The following is a 19852-nucleotide window of genomic DNA, read 5'->3' as shown; positions in this document are numbered from 1 at the left end:
TCGTACCAACACACCTTGATTTGAGCATATTCTGAAACCTGACCCACATCAGTGCACAGGAATGTGCTTCTAACCTGCTAACCAGCCATGAGGAACACGTTGAGGTGTGACACACCAAGCTGTCGGCTTGCTGTTATGAATTAAAACCATTTTTTTTTTACCATTTTCTCTTTAATAATCTGCATCAACCAACGACTGGTCACACTAATCAGAGTGAGAGGCAGACACAGAAATGTGCAGGGATGAAGTGTCCCTTCTGATGGTCGGCTCGCCTTATTTCTTATGATACAGATCAGTGCTGTTCAATTACAAATTGCTCATTTTCGCGAACTGTGCTTTTCGTGGTTTTTCTTTGCTTTTTTTGGCTGAACCAGAGTTGGGCCACTCGGGTATTGCTTCTGGGCCGCCATTTGAATAGCCCTGATATACTGTAGATCAACTTATGTTTGTGTTCCCCAGCACATTTCAGCTGAAAGCATCAGTGGTTGAGCTGCGACAGCAGTTGGAAAACCAGAAGAAACTGTCCCCATAAATGGTTGTGCTTAATTAAACTGTCAGAATGTTAGTTGATATAATTGGAGTCTTGTTGGATTGAACTGCCCCTGTTGATAACCATCATTTGGACACCCTGAATGCACTGAGCCTGCTTGCTTTGTCCTAAAGACCCTCATGATGGGGCTACATTCTTTGCATTGTGAGGAGCTTACATCACAGAGTGTTCGGGAACTGCTTTTTTCACCCAGATGCAGCCGACTCGAAGCTGTCGCTGCAGTTTATTTCCTTCTGTTCTCTGTGTGGCATGGCCTTTAGGGCCCAGTTTCTGGCCTTTAGGGTCCAGTTTCTGGCCTTTAGGGTCCAGTTTCTGACCTTTAGGGTCCAGTTTCTGGCCTTTAGGGTCCAGTTTCTGGCCTGAAGACTCTTCAGCAGGTGCAGAGGCCTGTTAGGTTTAGTGTTGTCCTGCTTACAGCCACCCTTTTGAGTAGCTTCCTGTTTCTGGTTGTACGGTGTTGAGATGTAATGAACAGCAACAAATCCATTGCCTCTCACCCGCCCCCATCAAAACAATGCGACAAATGTGAGCACTTCATCATATATGTGTGGTCCTTTCTGATTTTGTTTTGTTCTGAAGCTCTAAAAACACTTAAAGGGATAGTTCGCCTCTTTTGACATGAAGCTATATGAAATCCCATATTAGCAACATCATTTATGAACATCTTCTTACCCCCTGCTGCGTCCTGTGAGCAGAGTTCCAGCCTCGTTTTGGTGTTGATGAAGGTAGTCCGGCTAGTTGGCTGGGGTTTAAAAAATAAAGCGTTTTGCTTCTCAAAACAATATGCGTTCAACAGAGTAATACATTTGCATCACAAAATCATTCTCCAGGAAAAAGTCAGACCTCACAATCTCTTGGCCCTATTTTCTCTCCCTTCGTATCACTGCCTGCTGAGTAGACCGAGCAGTAAACACCGTAACAGGCGCGGCTGTCGGCAGGTGGCAGCACTAGCGATTCAGACTTGAGTAGAAGTAGAAGTGCTCTTTAAGCACCGTACTTAAGCGGAAGTATTAAAGTATTAAACATGTTTTGTACTTAAGTATTGCAAGTAGTTTATTTTTAAAATTACTACTCAAGTACTGAAAGTAAAAGTAAAAGTATTGTGTAATGTAGTTATTAAAGAAATTAGTCGAAAGTTTGAAAATCAAATTGTTTATATTATTCAAAATGTGTGGCTGTAACAGCAGTACAGCAGAATGTACAAGAGCACCTTAAAACATTGAAGGCCAATATTTCGCAATCTCTCGGGAGGCATAGTAGGCACTTCATTTTGTATGAATTGTCTTTCACTCCGGCAAATATAAATAGAGACTGTAAGTAGGGCCAGGGGTGGTCTTCTTCCTCACCACCACCACCACCATCAGTCGAAGTTGAAGGTGTTTCTGGTTCTACCATCTTTGGTTCAAACAAAGCACTTTCTCTGGACGCAGGCAGGCAGCAGAGCGAAAGAGGCCGAGCAGAGAGCAGCACGAGCGGTCTTCTCACCCTTCAGTTTGCACACATTAGATCTACGTCATGTATAGCTTCGTGCCACAGTAAAATTGGATGCAACGGTTGTTATAGCAACCATAAACTCTGAACGGGACGCTAGACTTGAACTAAAGTGACTGTGGGGTTTGGAATGATTCCTAACATGTTTATAACAACGAGTAACGATGCAGCACATAAAAAATGTATCGGAGTAAAAGTACTAAACTCATTGAAAATATGTACTGAAGTAAAAGTGGAAGTAGGAGAAAAAAATAATACTCTAGTAGAGTACAGATACAGCATTTTAGTACTTAAATAGAGTAGTGAAGTAGTTCTACTTCGTTACTATACATCTCTGTAAATGATATTGCTAATATGGGATATCATACAGCTTCATGTCAAAAGAGGCAAACTATCCCTTTAAGTATCTAATATCAAGATGTTAAAACGTCCGTGTTGCTCTTTCAGGACTTCATGTGAGCTTTCCTTCGGCTTCTTTCATTCAGTGAAGCTGCAGCAGCTTTTTCTCAACCTTCAGATTTTTCCTGCTGATAGATTTTCAAGGTCGCCATTAAAGCTCGGACACGTGGACAAACACAAACACACACGCACGCACGCACACACGCACACACGCACGCACACACACACACACACGCACGCACGCACGCACGCACACACACACAAACACACATGCACGCACACACACACAAACACACACGCACACACGCACGCACACACAAACACGCACGCACACACGTGGATGTGAGAGCATGCGCGACGCCTTCGTGACGAGGCGACTCTAAATGGATTCCACGGTCGCCTCGGCGATGAGGATTGATTGGCGACAGAGAGAGGAGCCCAGAAAGGCTTAAGGCTGGAGGGGCAGTGGTGAGATGATGGGGTCAGAAACCTCTCCACACACACTCAGTCCCATCCTGATGAGCACCAGCAAAGCCTCACGGATTATCGGCACCAGAAATGTTGTTCCATTACCACAAAGAGCCGTCAAATGGTTATTACGGGTTGTAATCAAAGTGAAGAGTGCTCCGGGTCAGCTGTGTGTCGGGATATTCTCATGTATGCGTCCAGAAGTACACCAACGCTTATGGATTATACAAGCAGAGACCAAATGAATTAGGTTTCCTTTGTTTTTCATGCTCTTTGTCCTTTAAATGTCGATTGGGTTTCATGTCTGCTCTGTCCGATGATGTGAGAGCAGTGTGCTGCTTCACATGCGAGATGTTTACATCTGTGTGTTACTCCACATGTGGGAGGCTTAGTCTCAGGAGAACAGAGGAGTGAAGCTCTTTCTGTTGCACACACATCAACAGACAGGACCTGACTGTTAAACTCAGCTGCTCTCTGGGGCCTCAGGCACCTCGTTCCATATTTACCAATAATTATCCGCCTTCCCCTCGCTGTCTGGCAGGGTATTCTGCTCTTTATGTCCTTAATGGCCTTTGTTAAATGTTAAATGTTTGCGTTGCCATGTCTGATAACTGCTGACTCAAACGTCGCTTATGTATGTAAACCGTTCGGAGATGGTTATCAGGCTTTGGGACATGTTCACAACGACTGAAAAGGGAAAAACTAGGATCTTGTTTTTTACAATTTTATGAATCTTGTGAAATATTTTAACATTTTGTGCACATTTGGCTTTGGGTTAGGCCACAAATCCGGCTCAAAGTGGGCAAAGAAACGGGTTTAGTTGGGTAGAAAGTGAAGGAAAAGATAATCGTCTGGCTTTTTAAAGATAGCATCTCACAAATTTAAACCAGCATGCTGAATAAGGACGTTAGAGACATACCTGCTGATCGGTGATATGTGCAGAATGTTGTCACATTCGTTCTGCATCTGCATGCTGAGTTCATTACCAGTCTTTAGACTGATCCCAAACGGTTCATTGCAAACAAGCTAAATGGGTTGGGGTCAGGCTTAGTAACTCAACTTGGTGGTAAATATTGACAGCTCAAGTTAATCGAGGATTTTGTGTCTGCAGCTTCCAAAGCTAACGCTGCTGTGGATGATGTTTAATTGGATTCATGGTAGAATGAAACCAATTCTAAGTGTCTGCAGGGAATGGACAGCGTGATATTTGTTGTCACATCCCATCACCGCCTCCCCCCCTCTGGGGATCTGGTTCCATCTCTTGGGTTTGCACCACAGTACAGATGGAAACTGCCTTTTTTTTTCACTTGTGCAGTGACAGTAAAGTTGAATCTATCAGATTTTTGTGACTAACACAAACATTTAACACCCATTTAACCCTTACAGTTCTTGTCACTGCTTTCCACATAAGTACTACACTGGAAAAAATCAAAGTCTTACCAAGTATATTTGTCTCATTGAGTATCTCATTACACTTAATATAAGACACAACTGCCTAACAAGCACCATTTCAGCCAGATATAGGGACTTGTTTGAAGACAATACATCTGGAATATCTTGTTAAATGAAAAAGTCTTGAAAACAAATTGTTTTGAGTCGGATTTCATATGAAACAAGCTTTTTTTTTTAATTTGAAGATGTTTTTAAGCTAATTTCAAGACCACTTTTATCTCAAAAGTCACAAATATCATATCTTATTTCAAGACATCTTGACAAGCCAATTTTCACTAGTTCCATTGGCAGATTTATTTGCTTATTTAAAGCAAAAACGTCTTTTATTTGCTGTTTTTTACTTATTTTAGGAGGGGCATTTTTTCCAGTGTACCAACCCAACAGTGATGAAAACGTGTTTTTTTAAACCTTATAAAGCTGATGTTTTTACCTTCAGTCACACACATACAGCCTGTAAGAGAGCATTTCTACACTGTAAAGAATTTACCTGTAAAATAACAGTAAAATACTGGCAGCAGGGACGCCGATACAACTACTGTTATTTATTTTAGCAGTATATTACCGTTTTATGGATTACAGTATATGACCGTAGAATAATGGTAGGTGTTGTAGTTATTTTACAGTGCAGCTACTGTTATTTATCAAACAGTATATTACTGTTTTTTGGATTACAGCACATGACGGTAGGATAACTGTGTTTTAGTCATTTTACAGCACATCTACCGATGTAGGTACCAGATCGGCTCAGGGTCCGTCGGCTGCTGAACACGTCACACAATATGGCTGTCCGCTTGAATGGGAGTACACTGTGATTGGCTGTACGTCGGACAGTTGTGATTGGCTCGTTTTTTTCTTTCATCTTATAACCTTATGTGTGCCTTGAATATGTACGACCCGATTTACCTTTGTGTATACATGCCACATGTTTCTGTACATTTTGTTAAAAATCTTTAATGAAAAATAAATAAATTTAAAAAAAGTTGAGCTCAGACAAACTTCGTTGCGTTCAACTTTCACGATAGATAGATAGATAGATAGATAGATAGATAGATAGATAGATAGATAGATAGATAGATAGATAGATAGATAGATAGATAGATAGATAGATAGATAGATAGATAGATAGATAGATGCCAAGGTTAATGTACATTTATGTGAAGGAGTCCACTCGCATATAGTCACACGCATGTAGAGGTTATTGCTGCTCGGCACACAAACGATACACCAAACTGAAAATGAAGCTTCTCTTCAGAGTGAACCAAAGTGGCCAAAATGATTAAACAAAACAAACTAGATTTTAAAGGTTTGGGGCTAGTGGTGGTCAAGGTGTGGTACATACTATTTTGTAGGAAATGTTTAATTTCTTTGTAAAAGCTCTCCATAGCTGATCACCGAAAGACCGAGAAAAAAAACTCTCTGAAGCACAGCGCCTAGTTACGGTTACTATGGCTACTACAGCCAATCACAATGTACTCCCATTCAAGCGTACAGCCGTATTGTGTGACGTGTTCAGCAGACGACGGAACCCGAGCTGATCTGGTACCTACATCGTAATTTATTTAACAGTATAATAACGTATTTTGGATTTGGACAGCAATTCATTACAAATACGGTTTTATGCTGTTAAATTACAGTTATGTACTGGTATTGTTAAATGACTGATTTAGCTGTTAATTTACATGTGAGGGATGAATGTTCAACAGTATTTTACAATAAATGTCAAATACAGTCGGATATTGTTGTGAATCCAACGTAAATATACAGCACTTGGTTACAGTGTGGTCATTGTGCTCATGTCTGTGAGAGCGCTTACTTACATACATCAGATGGATTACTCTTAGGAAGCCGGAGAGACTGACACAAAGCTGCTGTGATACAGAGAAGAGAGTGGAGGAGGAGAAGGGAGAGTGGTGGGGATGAGGAGGGTTTGTCCCACTCAGCTTATCTCACCACAGAGCACTGCACCTGCTGGGGCTGCCAGGTTGCTGGGAGGTTTACAAGCAGTGTGAGCTGCCACGGTGGAGCGATTTTTAAGCAGCGGAGGTGAGTGGATTTGGAGGCTCTTCAGGGGTGAAGCGGTTCAAGTCCATGCAGGGCAGGAGTTGCCATGTTGGAGGGCGTTTTTAATCCATCGGAGGCAGATGCTGTGGAGATGTTTAACGGGCAGAAAGGTTAATGAGAGCGGGGGGGAAGTGGACGAGGTAGTTCTGGAGTTTCCGTGTTGCTTGTTGGGAGAGATGATAATCTTCTGGAGAGGCTAAGGTCAGAAGATTTCACAGCAGAAAGAAGCAGGAGAGGATGTTTTACAAGGTGGAGTTACTGCACAGGAGTCTAATCATCTGGTGACTGTACGGCATCCTGCAATGTAGTCACAGACCCAGCTACTCCCTGATCACCTGACTCCTCTCATCGTTCCATCAGACTGGCTGTGTTCCAAACCGCGTACTTCTCCTACTACTCATACTAACTTTTTGAGTTAGTATGCGAGTTTGAGTAAGCCAGAAGTTCCCGGATGCATACTAGATTCGCCGAAATGTTGAGTATCCTAGGGAGGCAACATAAACGGCTATGAAACTAACTTAGACTTAGAAACTAAACTATGAAAATTACAAACCCAAATCACTCGTAAAGGGGCTAAAGAACTCGCAAAACGTGAGAAAAGCAGGAAATTTATCAAGACAAGGGCTGTGTTCCAAACCGCGTACTTCTCCTACTACTCATACTACTCATACTAACTTTTTGAGTTAGTATGCGAGTTTCAGTAAGCGAGAAGTTCCCGGATGCATACTAGATTCGCTGAAATGTTGGGTATCCTAGGGAGGCAACATAAACGGCTATGAAACTAACTTAGACTTAGAAACTAAACTATGAAAATTACAAACCAAAATCACTCGTAAAGAGGCTAAAGAACTCGCAAAACGTGAGATAAGCAGGAAAGACGCTTTTATCCAAAGTGACTTACAATAAGTGTGTTCCACATCGGTAAATCAAATCAAATCAAATTTATTTGTAGCACATTTCATGTACACAATAGTTCAAAGTGCTTCACATGAAATAAAAGCATTGCAGCAGGGAGTGGAAGAAGCATTTTTTCTTCTTCTTTGGCCTTTAATTTTCATTTTATCTCTGGGAGCTGAAGCACTTCTGTATGTTTTCATCTCCCGGAGACAATGTTGGATCACTTTAATGTCAAGTGTTATTGTTTTTTTTTTCATTTCTTTAAGCTGCTTGAGATACCTAGATGTTTTGACAAAAAAGTGGAAGAAATGTGCAACACAGATGCAACTTTGGAGTGAGGTTCAAGAGCTATTCTGCTTGAAGAAGAAGAAAAAAAGATGAGATGGAGGTTTTACTGATGCAACACAAAGCTTTTAAGCTCAGAGTAGATCTGACAGAAAGGAGTGGGATGTTGTTCAGGTGTTTAAAAGGTGTTGAAAGGGCTTGTTTTGTGAAAAGAAGCTGTTCGGTGGCATCAAACGGAATGGAAAGGACGTACAAAACCAGACTCATTTATCATCCACAGCATTTTGTCAGTGCATTAACAAAGTTTCTCTCAAGTTTATGAGCAAATCTCAAAGATCAGCAGCAGGATGAGACTTTTATGATGATGACTTATCGTAATGGGTTTCTCAGCCTCTTAAATTTGCCTACAGTTACAGTATATTACGCCATAAATGTTCACATTCTGTAACCCCCTAAAGAAAGGCACAAGTTGGGGGAGGGAATTAAACCTGGATTGCCCATAGATACTGATGTATATACCTCACTGATGTGAGGCAGGAGTAACTTCTAAAGAGTTTGGTCTTTTATTTCCATAAAACTATTACCATAGGCACCAAAACAGCAAGATACCTGCCCTCCAGCAGCCTTTTAAACCATCTACACTTAACAGTTTCAACCCATTTCACCCATGAGGGATGTTCCCATTTCCCCAACATCTTTAAAACCAACAATGTTTTTATCCACTGGTTATCATCTAAACATATATAAATAAACCCCCAAAAATACCAAGAATTATATTTACAATATTAGCTCAAATTTAACCCAATTACCAAACATATAAAAGTACAAATTACTTTAACCCCCGCCTTTCTCATCCCAATGGTTTCTCCCGGAACCTTTAAATGGTGTTCGGGCCCCTGGGGAAGCTTTTGCCCGAAACACCCCGGAGAAAACAAGAGAAGAAAGGTGAGTGAGCCACACAGTTACACTGGAAAAAATCCAAGTCTTACCAAGTAGATTTGTCTCCTTTCTAGTCCAAATATCTCATTACACTTAATATAAGACACAACTGCCTAACAAGCACCATTTCAGCCAGATATAGGGACTTGTTTGAAGACAATACATCTGGAATATCTTGTTAAATGAAAAAGTCTTGAAAACAAATTGTTTTGAGTCACATATCATATGAAACAAGCTTTTTTTTTTAATTTGAAGAGGTTTTTAAGCTAATTTCAAGGTCACTTTTATCTCAAAAGTCCTAAGTATCACATTTTATTTCAAGAAATCTTGACAAGCCGATTTTCACTGGTTCCACTTGCAGATTTTTTTGCTTATTTCAAGCAAAAACGTCTTTTATTTGTTGTTTTTTTACTTATTTTTGGAGGGGCATTTTTTCCAGTGTAGCTTAGATACTTCCTGCACTCATTGCTAATCACAGACATTCAGATACAAAGTCAAATATCTTTGCTTCTGTCTACCAGTCACAAAAGTGTCTGTTAATGTTGTTCTACCTTATGATGCATTCACTGTGTTTCTGTTACATGAAATACAACAATTAGGGGAACATTAGCATGTTTTCATGTTTGTCAGTGAACAGATTTGTGCATCATGAAGGTGGCACATTCTCCAACATGCAGACACCAAACTTTCCAAGTGGTTTGTTGAGAAGAGAATGAGGCTGAATTTCACAACTGAGTGTGATGACCCATGATTTCTGAGCACCCATGGTGGTTATCTGGCTGTCTGGTACCGCCTACAAAGAATGCATTTCTCCCATCTTAACATCTCTAAATCAAATCAAATTTATTTGTAGCACATTTCATGTACAAAACAGTTCAAAGTGCTTCACATAAAATAAAAGCATTGCAGCAGGGAGTGTAAGAAGCATTAAAAATACATAACAGAATATAAAGAGAAACAAATAAAATAATTTAAATTAATTTAAAAACAAGCAACAGTCCAGAAAAGTTAAAAGATATCGTGCAGATTACATGCACAGACACATGAGAACAGAAATGTTTTTAATCTGGATTTAAAAATGTCTCCATTTGGTGAAAGTTTAATATCCACTGGCAGGTTCTTCATTAGGTCCTGAGCCAGTATTAGAAGGTTAATTGTTGGATTTAGGGAATTATTCACTAAATCTGGTCCATTTGTTTTTTGTGTTGCACAAGTTTCTTGTGTTTACTTTGAATTTGCAGCTACAGTAGTTGATTTAGGGCTCATAGTGGCTTGGAGCCCACATAGGAGAACATTCATAACCTGCATGCACTGATCTGTGGCCAAACCTTCTGTTTTATGCTCTTAGTTTGATGGCCTTTCAGTTGCATTCTGTCTCCCACTGCTAAAGTTACCTGATGTAATTCTGAGCTCTGTTGTGAGATGGAGTTGCATTGCTACTCGGCTGCTGCTCTGAAATGTCTCTGAAATGTCTGAAATGTTGACTGGTCACTAGGGATGGGAATTGATAAGATTTTTACGATTCCAATTCCATTTTCGATTCTGCTTAACGATTCGGTTCTTTGTCGGTTCCCTTATCGATTCTCATTTGGAGAAAAAGGACAACAAATCGGTCGATTAGCATCAACTTTATTTAGTTTAGAAGTAACACGAGTCATGACCTCACAAACCCAACAACGGTGAGGTCCACATTGGTCTATCATGGCCTGGGTAATTTAACTCTTCCTGCTCTGGTGAAAGGAGAAGCTGGAGGTAGACGTGAACTGGGGGTAGTACCACCAGCCTCTGGCTCTGAGCCAGTCAGGCTCTGTCTCTCATGATTTCATCTAAATGTAATGCCTGAGAAGGCATTCATTTAACCTTAAAGTGTTAGTTCGCCATTTTGCACATTAAGCCCTGTTTGGGGGTATTCTGGGATGAGTTAGAGATGTTCTGATCACAATTTGGACATTTGGTGCTGAACGGAGCATTTAGGTATCCACTGCGGCAGCCCCCCCACCTTTGCATTGAGTCAATGACCACTCAAGCAAACAATCATAAAACGGCATTAAACTTTCGTTTGCAGAGACATGAAACTCACCGTGTGGTCTGTGGTGGACAGCGATACGTTGGCTCGAAAATCACCGCGAAATACGCTTCCAGAGAAGTTATATTACCATTATTGTCCGTCTTCATTGATTTGTATTGGTTTGACTAGTATTACTCTGCGCGCTGTATGTCGCTGGATGTCTTGCTGCTGCTATTCAATGGTGTCCGGAAAAATAGGTCCACCAAATGCTAAAACAACTGTTAGAAGGCACATTTCGCTGCAATTTTCGGGTCAATTTATCGCTGTCCACCACTGACCACACGGTGAGTTCCATGTCTTTTCAAACGAAAGTTTAATGCCGTTTTATGATTGTTTGCTTGAGTGGTCATTGACTCAATGCAAAGGTGGGGGGGCTGCCGCAGTGGATACCTAAATGCTCCGTTCAGCACCAAATGTCCAAATTGTGATCAGAACATCTATAATTCACCCCAGACTACCTAAAAACAGGGCTTAATGTGCAAAATGGCGAACTAACACTTTAACTGTTACTAACAGCAGGTTTTACAATGAGGCAAATGGTGCTAACATGATAGGCAGTGTTTGTTAGTTAGTTAGTTACCTGCAGTGTTAGCCGAGGACATGCTAACGTTGCTGCTGGGTTCAGATTCACCAACGTTAATCATTCATTCATAGTTATTGCATGTTGGTAGTATTTCCTCCCTTTGGTGAAATATTCACTTTGCAAGTTGCCCTGTTGTCGTCTTTTTTAGGGATGTGTAACCAAACTTTCGAGCGTTTGTACCGCTTGGGCGCCATGTTTACTGTTGGCTGCTGGCTGCGCTGGACTCGTCACGCAACGTTGCGTGGTGACGTCATTCGCGCCCACTGGAATCGATAAGGGAATCGTTTGCAGAATCGCCAAATGATTCCAAGGAATTGAAACACTGGAAACCGGTTCTCAACAAGAACCGGTTTTCGATTCCCATCCCTACTGGTAGCTGGTGGGGCAGGTTTGCTTTGACCAAAGCACCACCGGGGCCTGGTGCCGAGCCGTTACGTTGCTGCCATCACTTTGACTCTATCTTTGGTTTCACCACCAATATTCCAATCTAATATAAAGCCAAATTCAGGGTTGTGAGAGTAACTTGATCAGAATTTCTCTGGCCAGACCTATAAGCAAAAGTATTATCAATTTATTCATTCATTTTAAATTTCCCGATGCGACTTCATGGCAGACACGCACAGAAAATAGATAACTACCTGGAGGTACATATATAGTCTCTTTAAAGAAAATTGCTAAACTAATTGCTGTTTTTATCCACGTTTTAGTGGAAATATTCAGTGTAATGAGCACAGAGACCTGGGGGGGAAGTGAAAAAGCAGGACAGTGGATGAAGCAGAGTGGTTTCTATGAAGGGGGCAAGCAGGAGAAGGACTGCCAGGAATATTTTTACAGAAGTGCTGACAGTTCCCAACCAGAAAATGGGCTTAGAAACCAGTCACCTATTTAGTTTCCCCCACTTCAGCCTCAATGGATTTCTTTTTTTTATATAACTGTGGCAACACAGTTTAGGAAGTGGGCCAAAGTCACTTCCTGTGTGACTCTGTGGGAGACAGAAAGTTACTGAGAAAAAGACCAGAAAGGAGAGATGTAAATACAAGAAAAATGGAGGGGAACCAGTGAGAACCTCTTCCAAAACGTCCAGGCTTCGTTCTTTTGTTACTCTGTGTTTTAGTATCTGAGATGCATCATATACAATAATATCTTTTTATCTCTAAAGTGTTTCCTGATCAGCAGTTCTTGTACCTGAGCATCTTCAGAGGAATGTGTTGTGTCCAGGGCTGGGCAACGATTAAAACTTTTTATCAAATTAATCACATGATTTGCCTCATTAATCACGATTAATCGCATTTGTACGCAGAATCCGAAAATGAATTTAAAAGTAGCGTATAGCTTTTAGCATTTAGCTTTATTTTAAGTGTGCTGCCATATGAATGAAAGTGCCATAACATTTGTTGTGTAAACACACTTTTAACATCAGCATCTTTCTGTAGTTTTTATGTAGAAGCCTCGCTCCACTGTCTGTTTCCTTGAATGACTTGCTGCTATCAGTTGTGTGTTTTGCCTTTAAGTGATATTTTAGACTGGAACTACTACGCTGAGAAGACAATTCAACTTGGCAGTGTTTACAGATGACTTTGGTTCTGTCGACTCCGCCGTCTGGAAGAACTTTAAAATGAAAATGGCCGAGTAAAAGTTCCGTACCCTTCTCCATGTTTGGTGGATCCGCCGATTACTTTCTTTTCCTGTTCCACAGCAGACAGCAACAGACTTTTACAAAATAAAAGCCTGTGACCAACAGACTTTTACAAAATAAAAGCCTGTGAGCAGCAGACTTTTACAATAATAAAATATTTAATAAAACAGGGGTGGTCTGTGGCCCTGTGCTGCATTAAAAAAAAAAAGAAAGTAAATAAATAAATTAAACAAAAAAAACATACGTTAATGTGCGATAAAATATTTATCGGCGTTAAATAATCAATGCGTTTACGCGATAATAACGAGTTAACTTGACCAGCCCTTAATTCTGACCTGTGAACCATTCAGGCAGGAAAAAGGCTCCTAACTCAAGGGATGAACCAGTGTTGTGTCCACACAGAACAGACAACTTAGCAAAGAAGCCGTTTTAAACTGGATCTATAGGCACTTTGTTCCCAGCAGCCTGTCACTGAGACATATCATTTGTTCCCATTTCTTTAGCTGAATGTGTGAAAAACAGCAAAGATAACACAGTCTGACAGACAGAAAACAGGATTTCTGCAGCAACAAGTGAACATCAATCTGAACTTGTATCTAACTTGATGTTCAGACATTTCTTCAGCTCCTGATTTCATCACAGAAGCTGTAATTACAGCTCTCTGATTGGTAAACAGCTATGAAAGTAAATTGGTAAATCAGACAGCTAGCTAACTATTTTTTTAACTTACCTCCATCTGTTTCATTCATTCAGTTTGATCAAAGATCCGAGCCATCTGGCGGTAATTTAAAGAAGACTTTTCTCCGTAAAGTCATTCTCTTGGTAAGAATGAGCACCAGTTCTATGTTAGAGGATCTGATGACACAGTGGGAGTACAAAGGGAAAAGTATATTTAAACTAATCGAAATGCCTGCCAGGTGATGTGATATTGTGAATTATAGATTAAAACGGAGTGTTAGCAGCTCAGAGAGCAGTAATCTTCTCTTGTCGTCAGCTCTCTTTGTTTCCAGGGTAACGATGCTAGCTTTAGCATTCTAGCGATGATGGCTGCACCCCCGCTTTGATTAAAAGATCAGAGATGGTACATAACTCGCTCACACAGCATTATTGCTCTTTTGGCGGAGCTCGCAAAGCCTTAAAGGGATAGTACGCCTCTTTTGACATGAAGCTGTATGACATCCCATATCAGCAACATCTTCTTACCCCCTGCTGCGTCCTGTGAGCAGAGTTCCAGCCTCGTTTTGGTGTTGATGAAGGTAGTCCGGCTAGTTGGCTGGGGTTTAAAAAATAAAGCGTTTTGCTTCTCAAAACAATATGTGTTCAACAGAGTACACTGTAAAGAATTTCCCTGTAAAATAACAGTAAAATACTGACGTATTGTTGCTGTCGGCAGGTGACAATTATGGCTAATTGTGGCTAATTATGATACAATTCATGTATTTTGTTCCTGCTTAAACAATTTGGTCTGCACTTCGGTCTACACAGCAGGCAGTGATACGAAGGGAGAGAAAATAGGGCCAAGCTATTGTGAGGTCTGACTTTTTCCTGGAGAACGATTTTGTGATGCAAATGTATTACTCTGTTGAATGCATATTGTTTTGAGAAGCAAAACGCTTTATTTTTTAAACCCCAGCCAACTAGCCGGACTACCTTCATCAACACCAAAACGAGGCTGGAACTCTGCTCACAGGACGCAGCAGGGGGTAAGAAGATGTTCAGAAATGATGTTACTTGTTTGGGATGTTATACAGCTTCATGTCAAAAGAGGCGAACTATCCCTTTAAACTTTTCCCTGACTTACCCAAGTCATTCTGGTGTTGAGTCCAAACCACATGGCGACTGACCCAAACAAAACTCATTATTAAAGCCCCAACTCAAATCTCCTCTCTCCTGCCTCTGAATGTGGACTCACTGGGCTCATGGTAAACCAACTTAAATAAATCCAGTTGCCCCTTATTCAATCAGCCCCAACAGTGAGCACTTTTAAATCCAGGTTAAAAACATTTCTCTTTGCGTGTGCTTAGGGTTGTGTTTATACTTTTCTTTTTCTTCTTTAATTGCTTTAACTGTGTTTTAATTTTGATTCTATTTTTTTTAATTCTCTTTAAATTGCCTGTTTTTATGCTGCTTTATGCTGTTCTTGTCTCCATGTAAAGCACATTGAGTTGCCTGTGGTATGAAATGCGCTGTATAAATAAAGATGCCTTACCTTCAAGCTCTTAGGACAAATATATAAATGTTGATGGGGTGTTTTTAAGGGGCATGATTCTCATCGGGTGCCTGGGGAGAGGCCAGAGCTCAGTCCCAGGACCTGTAAACATGCGACTAAAGCTTCAGAACATCCCGGGACGGCTATTTTCCGGTTTATTTCTAGTTTCACTGAGTCTTTAGGTCTCAGTAACAGGACTTCCTGATTGGTTTCAGGAGAATTCCCAGTTTACCTGGTGCACTGACACCTGAAGTCTTTAATTTGCATTGATTGTATAACTTATCTTTTTGAGCTTCACCTGAGCGGTATAATGACGCCATTTTCCTGATGTTCTGTGTCTCTGTGCAGGCAGGTTTTGATGGACAGCTAACTGAGCCTATGGAGGACTCTCAGGACTCTTAGACGAGCATCTGCCGTGTCCCGCGGTCTAACCTGCATCGTTCCTGTGTACAAACCCTGTAAGAAGAGAATGACCTGATTAAAAGGTAAGAAAATGTGATCATGTGACTCGCTGTGTTGATGTTCATTCTGCTGCCTGCTTTTGATTGGCTGAGGTTGTTGGCGAGGAATCAGATCTGATTGATGGAGGAGAGAGTTCAGTGATACACTGACTTCTGGCGAGGGATGTATACCGTTGTGATTTTATCGATACTACAACGTAATTTAGAGTAAACAACAAAGAAATTACAAGATGTTAAAAGATTCAATGTTTTTTTTTTATTCCCACAAGGATGATCAGAACAGAACAAAAAAATTATTCTTACAATTAAACGCTTCTTAAAACAGAAGATCATAGAGAAAAAAAACATACAGAAACAGAACAGTGGAGGCACTTCTCCTGCAGTTTTTGTTAAGAAAAAGCAACATATTTACAGCAATTGTGTCATAATTATGGGTAGGTAGACAGTTAAAGGGATAGTTCGCCTCTTTTGACATGAAGCTGTGTAACATCCCATATCAGCAACATCATTTCTGAACATCTTCTTACCCCCTGCTGCGTCCTGTGAGCAGAGTTCCAGCCTCGTTTTGGTGTTGATGAAGGTAGTCCGGCTAGTTGGCTGGGGTTTAAAAAATAAAGCGTTTTGCTTCTCAAAACAATATGTGTTCAAAAGAGTAATACATTTGCATCACAAAATCCTTCTCCAGGAAAAAGTCAGACCTCACAATCTCTTGGCCCTATTTTCTCTCCCTTCGTATCACTGCCTGCTGCCGCCTGCCGACAGCCGTGCCTGTTACGGTGTTTCCTGCTCGGAAGCAGGGGACTGCTCGCTCTGCACTTCGGTCTGCACGGTCTACACAGCAGGCAGTGATACGAATGGTTCATAAATGATGTTGCTGATATGGGATGTCATACAGCTTCATGTCAAAAGAGGCGAACTGTCCCTTTAAACCGTTAAGTTTGTGGACCAGTACTCGATATGCATCCCTACTTCTGACTGGTGATAAGAAAGTGGAGACAAACACACACTACATGTTCACAAACTGCTGTTGTCTGGCATCCATATTGAACACAACACAAGGCAAAAAGATGACCAGTGTGGTGGTTAATGAGGCTTTCAGTGTTTTCTGAGGTACACTGTTAATATTCTAAGGGAGAGTTGTGATTTGTATTTGCTTCGATTCAACTTGACAGACTGTGTATGCTGTGGAAAATAAGTCCTCATGTCTCGGTGTCTTGTTCTGCTAATAATTTATATCATGTGAGTGTTGATGCACAGGACTGTGCTGCATGGGTTACATGAGTTCATCTTAATGGACTAATTACCCCCACAGAGATGGATACAGTCTGACTTGACTTATTGGCTGCTGGAGGATTGTTGTTTTTAAAATGTCCTCTGTCTACTTGGCTGGAACAGGTGTGATGGATCACTGTTACATCTACATCCTTCACTTTGTTGTATCTGAAAAGTCCCGGCGCTGAGTTCAGTGTTTGCTCTCCGTTTTAATTGATTTTTCTGCTCCAGCAGTAATTTGATCATTTGTTTTCCACAGTGGCTTTTATCTAATTTCTGTCCAATAAATATATGTTAGAACTATGAAATGAACAGACTCACACATAAAATAGGAATTAAAAAGGTGCATTTTTTTTTATCAGTTTTACATGTTTTATGAGAATCTAAAGCAGAGAGTATTTTACAGTGACTGTTAAAGACGGTCAGCCTTTTCTCAAAGGGCAGAAAGAGATATATTTGGTTTGTAGATGATGACGAATCAAATATATGACAGTCGAGGGTCATCAGCAATGAGAAACAAAGGTACACAGCAACACCGAGTACTATTTACACCCAGAACTGACCTGTTCTGTTCCAGAACCAGAGGCGTGTGTCACATTTAGCGAGCTAAAGTCGTATTATTCACTTGAGTGAGATTCCCACCTTGTAGATTCTGTGCAGGTCCCAATACCAAAAGGAATTGATACGATAAGAATCCATCTCGATGCTCAAAAAGATTAAGGTAGAAATAGCGAATTTCTTATCTTGTAATTTAGAAGTTTGAGACGTGAGGCTCCTGTGAAAAAGGTCACGTACAAAGTGGATTTATAAATATATCTGTGAGGCCGAGACACAAAATCCAACCACAAAGATGGAGAAATGGCCTCCAATGAAATTGACCTTTTAACATAGAGCTCATAGGGGTGCCCTCTGAACTACCGCCCCCTACAGGCAGGAGGGAGGATAAATGACATGAGACCACGGCTGTTTTCAAAACCGCCTACTTCTCCTACTACTCTCACTACTCCTACTAACTTTAACTTTTTTTAAGTTCCCGGATGCATACTAGATTCTCCTAAATGTTGGGTATGCATCATGAGGTTACTACTCATACTCAAACTACCCAAGATGCAACGTAACGTGACGTCGTCGATCGTCATTTCCTGTCAAAACGGCAGTTTCAAGTTAGCTACAACGAGGGTAGGTTCACTTCCTGTTTTCAAAACAAAAGCACCAATTGTATGGTAATGGCTTTCCCTATGATAAAAGGCAACGGTTATTTTTATTTTGTGAAAATAACCCGAAGTGCGTTGCTCACTGCGGCTAGCTTTAGTAGCGCCGAATTCGTGGGAACAAAGTTGTAAACAGCCGGTATTTTGTCAGGTTTTCAACACGTTGGGGATCTAAACGACTACTTTCTCACCTGAAAATGTTTCAAATGTTGCTAAAGTTTACAGAGTTTAGAGCTTAAGAGAAATCAGCTTCAGGCCGGCTGATTTCGGCTCGGGCAGGAGCGAAATGCATTGTGGGTAAACGCTCTGCATACTGTCTGATCGATCAGTATGCAGTATGCGGTTTCGAACACAGCCCACGTTTCATTCTTAAGCAGGCACATCACCAGACACTTTTTACCGGGGCACCTGTCCCTGTAAACATTCCCACATACATACCTTCAGACTACGTTAAAACTGATGTGCCAAGGAAGGATAACATAGGCACGATTCATTATTTCAACCAGTAACCTCCTTCAGCCGATGCTGCATAGAGCTACCAAAGAGTGAAGTGAAGAGGTTGTATTCGCAGGCTTTGGGTGCGTCTGTGCATGTTCAGCGAATGGAGCGTGTGGAAGGTAAGATACTGCGGCCCGCATGTCCTTTATCAGCGGGTAGTAGCCACACATTGTGCCAATCGAAGTGTAGTCGGCTGTATGAACCACTACATACTGATGGATTGCCGTCAACGTGGTCATGGACATCAGGAAATTCTTAGTCAGAAGCAGCAAGGAGAACTGTACCTATAGGCCACTGTAATTTCTTAAACCAAATACACAACGTTTAGGCTGAAACAGCGTCTGGTTCCATGGCAGATGAATTAACGCGAGACAATATCCTATTCTGCCTATTATAACCTATTTACTAAACTATCTTAGGCATTATAAATGGGTAAAATTTGGGGAGGCTAGTTTAAAAGGCTACTCAATCAGGGGAATAACTTATCAGACCATATCAGGGGCTCTTAATTTAAGATTCTGACTTTTTATTTTGCAATATTCTCTCTTGTGGAAGTATTTATTGACTGTGCTGCAGTAAGATTAAAACATGTTCAGTATCTGGACTGAAATATTGTTCATTATCTTGTATCTTAGTGTTTTTTAGTAATATTTCCTCTTGTAAAAGGCTGACTTGGTTATATTTGATGACCTGCAGAAGGCAGAATTAAGCTAAATGGCTGAACTCAAAGGTGTTTTTATTTGCTTGGATAGCCTGTAGCTCTGTTAAACCTGTTGAGGTTCATGCAAATTTCAATAAAATTTCTTATACATCCAGCATAGGCTCATTTTCTGTAAACAGTAAGGCTGTTGGTGGTGGGGTTCTGGCTGGGGGCCTGGGCCCCCGTACAGCTCTATGCCCAGAAACGCCCCTGTTCTCAAGTGTTTGTTTCCTTCAACAAAAAAGTCAGTTTATACTTGCTCCTGTTGAACTCGTTGCATTTTTCTTGAAAAAGCAGAAGGAGCTGCAGGTGTGCGATCAGCTCCGTCTCCAGAGGCGTCTGACTGACCCCGCAAAGCCAAAGATGAAGACGATCGTTGCATCTTTTAGTTCACCTTAAAGTTTCTCCTGCGACCTCTGAAGGTCGCACACTTTTGGAACAGGTCGTTTCTGCCTTTATGAATAAGTAACCTGTGCTGTTGTGTTGGGACAATCAGAGTTTTCCTTTTTCAGGGTGCCTCTAAGTGCACTTGGAGGTCAGACTCTCCTAAACTCTCCCAGCGATGTCAGCCCAGATTAAGGCTCGTGTTCCTGAGATTGAGCAGAAAAGAACTTTTCTTGTGTTTATTTTTCCCTTGAAAGATTTTAGAGCTGCTGTCGCGGAGCGCCGTGA

The 19852-nt window shown here is 41.1% G+C and overlaps 1 protein-coding gene across 4 annotated transcripts in view; it reads left to right on the top strand.

Moving 5' to 3' along the window:
• LOC142387984 (leucine-rich repeat and fibronectin type III domain-containing protein 1-like protein) overlaps positions 1-19852 on the top strand; it is a 470255-nt gene that overhangs the window by 241860 nt on the left and 208543 nt on the right. For all 4 annotated transcript variants that reach the window (XM_075472790.1, XM_075472789.1, XM_075472787.1 and 1 more), the window contains exon 5: positions 15387-15523. The gene's annotated coding sequence lies outside the window, so the exon portion shown is untranslated. The remainder of the gene's footprint in view (positions 1-15386; positions 15524-19852) is intronic.

The sequence above is a fragment of the Odontesthes bonariensis genome, chromosome 9, assembly GCF_027942865.1.
Source record: "Odontesthes bonariensis isolate fOdoBon6 chromosome 9, fOdoBon6.hap1, whole genome shotgun sequence".
Lineage (NCBI taxonomy): Eukaryota > Metazoa > Chordata > Actinopteri > Atheriniformes > Atherinopsidae > Odontesthes > Odontesthes bonariensis.
Note: the sequence above shows the minus strand (reverse complement) of the source record. Positions and strands in the feature narration are given on the sequence as shown.